Here is a 13,530-nt window from a genome sequence, read left to right on the forward strand (position 1 = left end):
TGTTTTTTTTTTGTGACAGGTTAGCACAATAGTATGAGGTCCTTCCGTGGTGGCTGCAGCATCAAAATGCCAAGGAGTAATCTACACATTTCAGCCATTATGGCCTTTATCAAAATGCTCCTATTGGCTGTTAGTGTCTTTTAAATACAAAGCAACCAAGAGAATTGGTTCTTTTCATTGGTGTATCGGTTGCACTTCTTATCCAATTGGAATAATAGTAACAGATGTATTCAATTGTGTCAAAGTTGCATCGAGTAACAGAATAATAAGAGGATAGTTCTTTTAAACATTTATGATGGAAAATGTTTGCAGTAAATAAATATACATCTGTAATTTCTGTATATGTTTATGATTTTGAAAGACAATTGGATATTATTACGAATGTGTATAAAAAAAATAATAAAGATAAAGATGATACCTTGTTATTTTATTCCAAATGGAAGAAAGAAGAAAAGGATAAGTACCTAAGGTAGTTGGCACTATTTAAAAGGTAATACAAAGCTCACTGCTAAACAATGAAATTTTCTTGTGTATATTAAATATAAGTTATACCTGTATGTTAAAATAATTGTTTGTAGTAGTATGGAGTGTACGTACATGTTGTAAACGTTAAAAAAAGTGGTATAATAATCGGCTCACTTAGTGTGTGCACAAACGTGTGTTTCCCATTTAGTAGATGTGCATAAAACTAAATTTCCTTTTTTGAAATTTTGAAGACACGAGTAAAAAAATGTTTACATTTGTAAGAATAATATAAAGGGGTTAACGAAAAAGAAAATATGTGTTAAGTTCAAAATTAAGTCTAACTAGTAGTGAATTAGTAAGTTGGGCATAAAGTATGTATACATGATATAACGATAGCGTTAATTTATTTGTAACAAAACTTTACGTAAAAATGGCTAAATTCTACACAGAGATACATTAATGTATTGGGGCTAGTACTTTAAGGGCAGATATGTTTGAAGAGAAACAGTTTGTACCATAAGGGTAAAACATTATTGTGAATTAAAAGGTTAACATAAAAGGGAATTAGGGGATGTCAAATTATCAGAGAATATCTCTGCTAAAATTTGAGATTAAACTTGTCTAGTTTCATAACCTCTTTAGGAAATTAACCCTTATTCTAATGATAGGATTTGAAAGTTGTTAGATTTAAAATTTTTAAGATGGAAAACAGTTTCTTAAACTTGCAGATGTTATATATAAATTGTTATTTAGCTAGAAAAAGAGAAGAAAAATTATATTAAATGAAAGATATAGTGAATGAAAAATATAGTAAATAAAAAATAAAATATAATAAATAAAGTTGTTAGCTAGGATGTAGAAGAATTATTTAACTTTGCTGTTCTTGCAAATTTAGTTTTTCTTATAGATTTGTTTGATGCTGTATTAGAAACTATAATAAAGGGGAAATTCAATATGTTAAATAATAAAAATATTAGTTTAACAATATATTGGAAGGGAGTTTATAGATCTAAAAAAAGGTAATGATACTTTATTATCTAGAGGACCATTTTGTTATTAGTTATTTGGGGCCTCTGCTTTATAATAAAGAATTATATTAAATTAGAAAATTGAGCTCAAACTCCATATTTAGCCCTAATGGGTGAAGTGTTTTATAGTTGGAAAAAAAAACTGCTTCTTGTCTGAGTAGTAGCTTGTTGATGTTGCCTCCTCTTTTACTTAGTTTGATCTTTTTTATACCCCAGAATTTAAAATGGTTGAGATTGCTTTTATGTATTTCAGTGAAATGTTTGTATAGTACTGCATCTGTTGATTCATGTTCTACTTGTAGGATGTGTTTTCGTATTCTGTCTCTGAGTGGTCTGCTAGTCTGACCAAAATATTGGAGGTTACATGTACATTGTATACAGTATATAATGTTTCTATCCTTATTACAGCTTTGATTTTTGTGTTATATGATGTAATGGTTTTATTTTTGGTACTATTTTTACACACCTTACAGGTGTTGCAGGGAAAGAAGCCAGCTAATTGTTCTCCTCTTAGATCTATTTGGTTAGTTTTATTATTATTATAGCTAATTTTATACTCAGTGACAAGAAGTTTTGTAAATTTTTAGCTTTTTAAAAAATTACTTCTTGGTAATTTTTAACGTTGTTACCTAGGATTTGATCTTTTTTTATATAATGCCAGTGTCTTTTTTTGTTAATCTCTAAGTATTAAGAACTGTAGTTAGTAATAAAGGGAATAAACAGGGTTTCTAGGCTTTGGACATAATTAAATGTAGATTTATCCTTTTTGTGAGTTAGAAGGGATTCTCTGTTAGTATTTCTCACAACATTCCTACTGCTGTCTATTAATTCCATGTTATATAGCCCTTTTCCCTAAATCTTTTAGCTAAAATATCTGATTGAGTTTCAAAGTTATCAGGATTGGAACAGTTCTTTCTCAGACGTAAGAATTTACTTTTTGGTATATTATTCTTCCATCTTTTTAAATGGCAGCTTTCATTATGTATATAATTGTTAGCATCAATGGGTTTGAATAAAGTACTAGTCTGAATGTTTTTATCAATGATTTCAAATTTGATATCTAAGAAATTAATTTCTTTACACCTAAATTTGTATGTAAAATTTAGTCCTACACTATTAGCGTTCATATCTTTCATTTCTAGTAATTCCACCTCTCCCTTCCAAATTATAAAGATATCATCAATATAGCAATGGTAGTGTACAAGGTTTGCCCCCATGGTCCATCTTCGATGAACTGTTCCTTGAAGTGGTCCATGAAAAGGTTGGCATAACTGGGGCCAAACCTTGTACCCATCGCTGTCCCTTTTAATTGTAAGAATATTTCATTGTTAAACAGAAAGCTATTATTTGTCAAGATAAAATGAATACTATCCAACAGAAATACTTTTTGTGTATTTGTTAAATTAGCATCTCTTTCAAAAAAGCTTTTTATGTCTCTAAGTCCTAAATCGTGAGATATATTAATATATAGTGAACTAACATCACTTGTAACTAGAATATAGTTATCTTCCCAGGTAAGTTGATTTATGATATTTAAGAATTGGGTAGAATCTTTTAAATAAGCCGGTAGTTTAGTTACATCATTTTGTAGAAAGAAATCTAGATATTGGGACAAATTGGACATGATGGATTCAATACCTGGAATTATGGGACGACCTGGGGGAAGATGGACATTTTTATGGATTTTGGGCAGAAAGGAAAATGTAGCTGTCCTGGGATGTGAGATACTTAAAAAATCAAATTCGGAATCAGATATAATACCTTTGGTATTAGTTTCTTGTAATAAATGGCCCAGTTTAAGCTTTTGTGTATTTATAGGGTTGCACAATAATTTTTTATATGTAGTTTTATCATTAAGAAGTCTTCCAGCTTCTTTAAGATAGTAATCTGTATCCATAAGGACAATCCCTCCCCCTTTGTCCACATGCTTAATTGTGATAGCATTATTGCTTTGTAGTTCTTTAAGGGTCTGTTGTTCTTTAACACTTCGATTCCAATGTATATATTTGGATTGGTTTAATCTGTCTAAATCTGTTTTGACCATTTGTTCAAATAATTTGATGTTTTCTCTTTTTTCATGTGTAGGGTAAAATGAGGATAGGGTCTTAAAATTGGTATGTATATAAGGGGTACTGTTTTGTGGGGTCTGGTTCCTCTCAATGGGATTTTTAAGAAAGCATCTTTTAAAGTTAATTTGCGAGTAAATTGGTTAATATTGATGTTTTGAATTTGTTTAAATTACAGGATGGAGCAAAGGAAAGGCCTTTGCTTAGGACTTGTTCTTGGATATTATTTAGGCGATATTTACTTAAATTGAAAATACCAGTTGGCTTTACTTCTGTCTTTCTTAGGGGCATTGGTGGTCTGTCTGTTTCCCTGGATGTACCGTCTCTTAGGGGGGAGTTCCCTAAAAAATCTTGTTCATGTGAGTTTTCATGTGTGGGCATTGCATTAACTGAAAGTGTTTGAAAACGATTCCTGGTTAGAATTCTCCAATCTTGGTCAGAGAATCTGTTCTGATCCATTAAAGTTAGAATTATTAAAAAAGTAACTGTTAGAATGAAATCTATATTGATAGGAGTTAGATCTGTTTAAATAAGAGTTGTTAAAATTTGATCTATTAAATTGATCTGTTGGTCTATTATATTGAGATCTGTTATGATTAGGGCTGTTTGTGTTTCTTGGAGAATAATTGTGCTGTTGTTGGTTTTGTCTGTTATAATATGATCTATTTTGATGTTGCTTGTTGTGTTCTATTATAATATCCATTATTGCCAGAATGTGAGTTATTTTTTTAGAATTCTTGATCTCTACTGTAATCATCTGGAGAGTGATGATAACTAGGATCATACATGTCAATTTTATCAGTTAAGGGCCAATATCTGGTATGGCTATCAGTTTCCAGTCTATTATGATTCCATTTATTATAATGGGGGCTCCTGGTTTGTCTCATTAATTGATTAGTTTTGTAGGGGTACTGGTTGTTATCGGATCTCTTGGATTTGAAAGTCTTTTTTATATGTATTTGATGTCTCTGTATTGGATGGTTTTTTTTATCAGAATTATTGTTAGAAGGATGGAATCCTTTGCTAAAAAGATTTGCTCTATTTTTATTATTAGTAACTGTCAGAGTGCCAGGAATCAGACTGAGACGAGAAGTGCAAAAATAATCACACCTTTATTAATAGCAAAAAATAATAAAAAGTCCACTAGTCAAATAACAAGCCAGGAGTCAAAACCAGAGCTGGTAGTCAGACGAGCCGAGTCCGGAGCCAAAGCGAATAGTCAGACGAGCCGGAATCAGGAACAAGGAAAACAGCAGAGCCAGGAACAAGCCAGGGATCAGGAACCAGGAAGGACGTCAGGCAGCCAGGTAATACACAGGAACTCTCACAAACAGGTCTGAGACAACGCAAAGGCAAAGCATACTGAACAGAGGCCCTTTAAATAATAAGTGATGACATCACAATTCTGAGACTGCATCCTGTCTCACATGGATGATGCACACCAGTCTGGCCATAAAAGGAAGTGCAGGAAGTGAGCAGCATCCCCCACAATGCACCAAGTCAGGAAGAGAGGTGAGTAAAATGGCTGCCAGCAGCACATGGCAAACACAACAGGGAAAAACCCTGACAGTAACCTCGTTTTGTGTAATTGTCATATCTGTTGTAACATCTATAGTATTATCTGATTGCCCAGGTCTCTAGAATAATCTTCTACATCTCGATAATATTTAGAATTTTTACTTGTGAAAATACTGTTTTTAAAATCAGAAATTTTGTTAAAAATAGTCAATTGTCTGGTTTTAAATTCTTTATTATTTTCAAATTGTTTTAGATTATCTTTACAAAGATCTATTTCTTTTTTAATTTCAGTAAGTGGAAGATTTCTTGATTTTATAATAATTTTCATCAAATTTAAAGAAGCTGTTTCCAATACTTCAAACTATTCATTAGAGAAATCATCATTAAGGGGAAAGGTGCAATTTTTCTTTAGTCTAAGGCCTCTTGGGACCATTTGAAGATCAATATATTTCTGTGCAAACTTTAACTCTATGGTGTGTTTCATTTCCTTAACTAGTGCATTTTCTAATTTAGTGCAAATATCATAAAGGTTATCAGTGCTATTAAAAGAAGTGTTAGTGAGAGAGTAATTACCAATATCAATATTTTTTTAAAGTAAATCTCTGTGCAAATATATTCATGTGGGAAGTCAATAAAACTTAAAATATATGTATATATAACGAAAGTGTGTAGGAGAGATACTCTAAGAGGAGAAAGGAACAAGGTTTGGGGGAAAAAAAAGAGATCTATCAATCCTAGTGAGTCTCAAAATGCTACTCCTAAAAGATATAAAACCTCCTCAAGTCTATATATAAATAAATCAAATCCCTGACAGGAATCTGAAGCTAATGAGATAAAAATGGAAAATATGAAAGAATAATTTTATTAAATTTTTTTTACTGATAGGGGATAATACAACAATGAAAGAGTGTCGTTTAAAAATAGAGATTTAATGCAAAGTCATAATTGATACAAATAAATAGTCAAGAAATACATTGAAATAAAACATCTAAAATCAATAACCGGTTATTGTATACAATAAAACAAAATGAGTATAAGTTACTCAAGGGCGTTGAATATAGTGCAATTTTGCGAAGGAACTGTGTGTTAGCAATAAGTCTGTGTGCTAGCAGAGGTAGGTCTCGAATGTAACAATTAAAATCTAAGCTGTGCTAAGTGTGTCAGATGTGTAGGCTCAGTGGGAGCGTGATGGTCTCTTTAATATCCAGTTAAGCTCAGACAACCAGAGAAACACCTGTAAGGCGTGTAAATATAGTACCAAAATTAAAACCATTAGATCATATAACACAAAACATTACACAAAAATCAAAGATGTAATAAGATGTACGGATAGAAACATTATATACTGTATACAATGTACATGTAACCTCCAATATTTTGGTCAGACTAGCAGACCACTCAGAGACAGAATACGCGAGCACATCCTACAAGTAGAACATGAATCAACAGATACAGTACTATACAAACATTTCACTGCAATGCATAAAAGCAATCTCAACCGAGAAGATGCCAGATGCTGGCTGCGACATATACAGACTGCTGTCATTAACACAGGGGGGGGCTAACATCCATTTCTCATACATACAAAGTCCTCCAGAAAAAAGTGAACAAAGCCAATTTGACACACCTCAGGAACACTTGGAACTCACTTATAGGGCAGGACCTCACTGACACTTGTATTGAACAAAGTTTCGCAAAGGTGAGGGAGGCTACACTGTCAAATGAAATAAGAGAATCCCATATTAAATTGCTCCACAATGCATATATAACGCCAAAGCTATTTCACAAGTGGCAACAGGACACATCAGGCTTGTGCCCAAAGTGTTCGAATGCCAACCCAAACATAACACACATGATAAGGCAATGCCCAAAACTTGCAAAATTTTGGGGTATGACACAAAGATGGCTGGAGATGAGTACAGGAGAAAAAGTCAGTTTAACACCTGAAATGGTGATATTCTTACACACACAGGCAATGATTCGAAAGCATAGAAACTACATACATAATGTAATCCTACACGCTAGGAAACTGATTCTCAAACAATGGCTAGCACAGGCTCCACCAAACTTAGCTCAACTTAAGGAAGGATTGAGGAAACAAATGATATGCGAGCAAGTAGACACTCAGGGTGACATTACAAAGAGAACAAAAAAGTTTATGACCAAATGGGAACCACTCATTAACACATTAGATATCCTACATCAGAGACAGGTCATTTATCCCTTTAAAGATACAGAATACATATTAAACGCACAATTGAGGGGACAATGGAATATTTTTACTTAAGACAAAATCAGATAAATGATGCGGGGATCTGCATGGGGGGAGGGAGAGGGGAAGATTCTGGGGGCGGTGACTGGAGGAGAGGCGGCCAAGACTGGTTTGGATGGACAGGATTGGAATGTGGACCAGGGGAAGGAGTGTACACCCGGTGCAGCTGGAAACAGGTTCTTGTATCAGCATAAAACAGGAGCTAAGTATTAGGAAGGCTAGAAGAGAAACCTGATGAGAGGTGAGGAAAGGAAGGTAGATTGAATGTGGTTATAATAGAAAGGAACTTTCTAAGCACGGGGACACCGAATCAGCAACAGTGGAGGATAGGTAGTGAATAAGTAGAGGCAGTAACATAGCTCACATTATACCCTGGGCCCAACAAAAGGAGGTGAGGGCGAGAGAAAGGCGAGGGTGAGACTCTGAGGTTAAGGAGACTGGAGGGAAAAGAGGGGGGGGGGGGAAAGCCCAATGCGACTGAGGTGATGAGACATATGGATATACTATATTCTGATGAAAATGCATGTAACTGTTTCCAATGGTTTTGTATTTATGGTTGAACTTTCACTGTAAGTTGCAATGGAATAAATAAAGTATTGAAAAAAAAAAGAAGCAATCTCAACCATTTTAAATTCTAGGGTATAAAAAAGATCAAACTAAGTAAAAGATGAGGCAACATCAACAAGCTACTACTCAGACAAGAAGCAGAGTTTATTTTCAACTATAAAACACTTCACCCATTAGGGCTAAATATGGAGTTTGATCTCAATTTTCTAATTTAATATAATTCTTTCTTTCATGTAATTGGCAAGAGTCCATGAGCTAGTGACGCATGGGATATACAATCCTACCAGGAGGGGCAAAGTTTCCCAAACCTCAAAATGCCTATAAATACACCCCTCACCACACCCACAATTCAGTTGTACAAACTTTGCCTCCTATGGAGGTGGTGAAGTAAGTTTGTGCTAAGATTTCTACTTTGATATGCGCTTCTCAGCATTTTGAAGCCCGATTCCTCTCAGAGTACAGTGAATGTCAGAGGGATGTGAAGGGAGTATCACCTATTGAATGCAATGGTTTTCCTCATGGGAGATCTATTTCATAGGTTCTCTGTTATCGGGCGTAGAGATTCATCTCCTATCTCCCTTTTCAGATCGACGATATACTCTCATATTCCATTTCCTCTACTGATAACCGTTTCAGTACTGATTTGGCTATCTGCTATATGTGGATGGGTGTCTTTTGGTAAGTATGTTTTCATTACTTAAAGGGACAGTCTACACCAGAATTTTTATTCTTTTAAAAGATAGATAATCCCTTTATTACCCATTTCCCAGTTTTGCATAACCAACACAGTTATAATAATATACTTTTAAGCTCTGTGATTATCTTGTATCTAAGCCTCTGCAAACTGCCCCTTTTTTCAGTTCTTTTGACAGACTTGCAGTCTAGTCAATCAGTGCCTGCTCCCAGATAACTTCACGTGCACGAGCACAGTGTTATCTATATGAAATACATGAACTAACACCATCTAGTGGTGAAAAACTGTTAAAATGCAATCTGAAAAGAGGTGGGCTTCAAGGTCTAACAAATCAGCATATGAACCTCCTAGGTTAAGCTTTCAACTAAGAATACCAAAAGAACAAAGCAAAATTGGTGATAAAAGTAAATTGGAAAATTGTTTAAAATTACATGCTCTATCTAAATCATGAAAGTTTATTTTGGCCTAGACTGTCCCTTTAAGACACACTCAGCTATGGTTTGGCACTTTATGTATTTATAGAACGTTCTAAATATATGTATTGTACTTATATTTGCCATGATTCAGGTTTTCAGTATATTTCCTTTTAGCAGACTGTTAGTTTCATATCTGGGAAATGCTTTTTTATGAAAATGTATTTCTTACCTGGGGTATAGTCTTTTTTTCAAATTGACTGTCTTTTAAATTTGCGGGCAGAATTAGGCTCGCAAGGGTGCAAAATGCCAAAGTTTATTGCGTCATTTTTGGCGCAAAATTTTTTGGCGCAAAGTTATGTTCGTTGAAGCAAATTCATCATTTCCGGTGTCTTAGTTGACGCCGAGTCCTTCACAAGGTTGCGTCATCTATGACGCGAGTGTTTCGTTTCCAGACGTTTTTGGCGGCAAAAAATATTTTTCTGTTTGTTGTGCATCATACTTGGCGCCAAATATTTTCATTATTTAAGACCCCATTCCTATTTGCCTCTTTCTATGTCAGAGGACTATGCTGTTTGCATTTTTTCCCATTCCCATTCCTGAAACTGCCATATAAGGAAATTGATAATTTTGCTTTATATGTTGTTTTTTTCTCTTACATTGGATGTCCAGTTGCCAACCTTGGCCACTTCCCTTAAAGGGACATGACACCCACATTTTTTCTTTCATGATTTAGAAAGGGAATGCAATTTTAAACATCTTTCTAATTTACTGATATTATCTAATTTGTTTTATTCTCTTGATATTCTTTGCAGAAAAGCATATCTAGATATGCTCAGCAGCGGCTGATTGGTTACTGCACATAGAAGCCTCGTGTGCATTGCTTTTTCTTCAACTAAGGATATCTAAAAAATGAAGCAAAATAAATAATAGAAATAAATTGTAATGTTGTTTAAATTTCTATTCTCTATCTGAATCATGAAAGAAAGATTTTGGGTTTAGTGGCCCTTTAAGGCCAGACCTATCTCAAGGTCCGTTTTTTCCATCAGGATCTCAAATCATTAAATTTGAAGGTATGGAAATTGAACGCTTAGTACTTAGTCATAGAGGTTTCTCTGACTCAGTGATTAATACTATGTTGCAGGCTCGTAAATCTGTTTCTCGAAAGATTTATTATCGAGTTTTGAAGACTTACATTTCATGTTGTTCTTGTCATAAATTCTCTTGGCATTCTTTTAGAATTCCTAGAATTTTACAGTTTCTTCAGGATGGTTTGGATAAAGGTTTGTCTGCAAGTTCCTTGAAAGGACAAATCTCTGCTCTTTCTATTTTATTCCACAGGAAAATTGCTAAACTTCCTGATATTAATTGTTTTGTACAGGCTTTGGTTCTTATCAAGTCTGTCATTAAATCAATCTCTCCTCCTTGGAGTCGTAATTTGGTTTTGAAGGCTTTACAGGCTCCTCCATTTGAGCCTATGCACTCTTTGGACATTAAACTACTTTCTTGGAAAGTGTTGTTCCTTTTGGCTATCTCTTCTGCTAGAAGAGTTTCTGAATTATCTGCTCTTTTTTGTGATTTCCCATCAGGATAAGGCAGTTTTGCGGACTTCATTTAAATTCTTACCTAAGGTTGTGAATTCTAACAACATTAATAGAGAAATTGTTGTCCCTTCCTTGTGTCCTAATCCTAAGAATTCTTTAGAGAGATCTTTACATTCTTTGGATGTGGTGAGAGCTCTGAAATATTATGTTGAAGCCACTAAAGATTTCAGGAAGACTTCTAGTCTATTTGTTATCTTTTCTGGTTCCAGGAAAGATCAGAAGGCTTCTGCCATTTATTTGGCATCGTGGTTAAATCTTTTGATTCATCAAGCTTATTTGGAGTTGGGTAAAGCCCCGCCTCAGAGAATTACAGCTCATTCTACTAGTGTCAGGGTGCCAGGAATCAGACTGAGACGAGAAGTGCAAAAATAATCACACCTTTATTAATAGCAAAAAATAATAAAAAGTCCACAAGTCAAATAACAAGCCAGGAGTAAAAACCAGAGCTGGTAGTCAGACGAACCGAGTCGGGAGCCAAAGTGAATAGTCAGACGAGCCGGAATCAGGAACAAGGAAAACAGCAGAGTCAGGAACAAGCCAGGGATCAGGAACCAGGAAGGACGTCAGGCAGCCAGGTAATACACAGGAACTCTCACAAACTGTTCTGAGACAACGCAAAGGCAAAGCATACTGAACAGAGGCCCTTTAAATAATAAGTGATGACATCACAATTCTGAGACTGCATCCTGTCTCACATGGATGATGCACACCAGTTTGGCCATAAAAGGAAGTGCAGGAATTGAGCAGCATCCCCCACAATGCACCATAGTCAGAAAGAGAGGTGAGTAAAATGGCTGCCAGCAGCACATGGCAAACACAACAGGGAAAAAACCCTGACAACTAGATTAGTTTCCACTTCTTGGGCTTTTAAGAATGAAGCTTCAGTTGATCAGATTTGTAAAGCAGCAATTTGATCTTCTTTGCATACATTTACTAAATTCTACCATTTTTATGTATTTGCTTCTTCGGAAGCAGTTTTTGGTAGGAAAGTTCTTCAGGCAGCTGTTTCAGTTTGATTCTTCTGCTTATGATTTAAGTTTTTATTTTTTGAGAATAAACTTATATTTGGATTGTGGATTGATTTTTTTCAGCGACATGGCTGTTTTTATTTGTATCCCTCCCTCTCTACTGACTCTTGTGTGGAGTTCCACATCTTGGGTATTGCTATCCCATACGTCACTAGCTCATGGACTCTTGCCAATTACATGAAAGAAAACATAATTTATGTAAGAACTTACCTGATAAATTCATTTCTTTCACATTGGCAAGAGTCCATGAGGCCCACCCCCTTTTTTTTATGGTGTTTATGATTTTGTTGTATAAAGCACAATTATTTCCAAATTCCTTTGTTGATGCTTTTTACTCCTTTCTTATCACCCCACTTCTTGGCTATTCGTTAAACTGAATTGTGGGTGTGGTGAGGGGTGTATTTATAGGCATTTTGAGGTTTGGGAAACTTTGCCCCTCCTGGTAGGATTGTATATCCCATACGTCACTAACTCATGGACTCTTGCCAATATGAAAGAAATTAATTTATCAGGTAAGTTCTTACATAAATTATGTTATATTATAAATCAGAGGCCCCAAATAACTAATTATAACAAAATGGTCCTCTAGATAATATCAATTGTCCCCCCATACCAGTTAGAATTTATATTTTCTCTATGATACATGTTATATGTATATACTTTTTTATAAGTATCATTACCTATTTTAGATCTATAAACTCTATTTCAATATATTGTTAAACTAATATTTTTATCATTTAACATATAGAATTTCCCCTTTATCATAGATTCTAATACAGCATCAAACACATCTATAAGAAAAACTAATTGGCAAGAACAGCAAAGTTAAATAATTCTTCTACATCCTAGCTAAATAACAATTTTATTTTTATTATTTTATATTTTTTATTTACTATCACCGAGATTATGGTTTAGCGGTATCAGGGGTGCGTTGCTAACGGGCATTTTTTTTTTTCAACGCTCCCTTAAGACAACGCTGGTATTACGGGTTTTTTTAAACCCGGCATAAGCCACAAAAAGGTCAGCTGTCAAAACGTGCTCGTGCACGATTTTCCCATAGGAAACAATGGGGCAGATTCAGCTGAAAAAAAACTAACACCTGCAAAAAAGCAGCGTTCAGCTCCTAACGCAGCCCCATTGATTCCTATGGGGAAATAAAATTTATGTCTACACCTAACACCCTAACATGAACCCCGAGTCTAAACACCTCTAATATGAACCCCAAGTCTAAACACCTCTAATATTACTTATTAACCTCTAATCTGCCATCCCCGTAGGTAGGAAAAATCCTATTGGCTGATTCAATCAGCCAATAGGATTGAGATTGCATTCTATTGGCTGATTGGAACAGCCAATAGAATGCGAGCTCAATCCTATTGGCTGATTAAATCAGCCAATAGGATTGAACTTCAATCCTATTAGCTAATCCAATCAGCCAATAGGATTTTTCCTACCTTAATTCCGATTGGCTGATAGAATCCTATCAGCCTATCGGAATTCAAGGGACGCCATCTTGGATGACGTCATTTAAAGGAACCTTCATTTGTCGGGAGTCGTCGGAAGAAGAGGATGCTCCGCGTCGGCTGGCTTCAAGATGGACCCGCTCCGGATGGATGAAGATAGAAGATGCCGCCTGGATAAAGACTTCTGCCCATCTGGAGGACCTCTTCTGCTTGGATCGGATGAAGACTTCTGCCCCTCTGGAGGACCACTTGTGCACGGCTGGGTGAAGACGGCTCAAGGTAGGGTGATCTTCAAGGGGGTAGTGTTAGGTTTTATTAAGGGGGGATTGGGTGGGTTTAAGAGTAGGGTTGGGAGTGTGGGTGGTAGCGCTTAATGTGGGGGGTATTGTATCTTTTTTTTTTACAGGTAAAA

The sequence above is a fragment of the Bombina bombina genome, chromosome 6 (genome assembly GCF_027579735.1).
Source record: "Bombina bombina isolate aBomBom1 chromosome 6, aBomBom1.pri, whole genome shotgun sequence".
Classification (NCBI taxonomy): domain Eukaryota; kingdom Metazoa; phylum Chordata; class Amphibia; order Anura; family Bombinatoridae; genus Bombina; species Bombina bombina.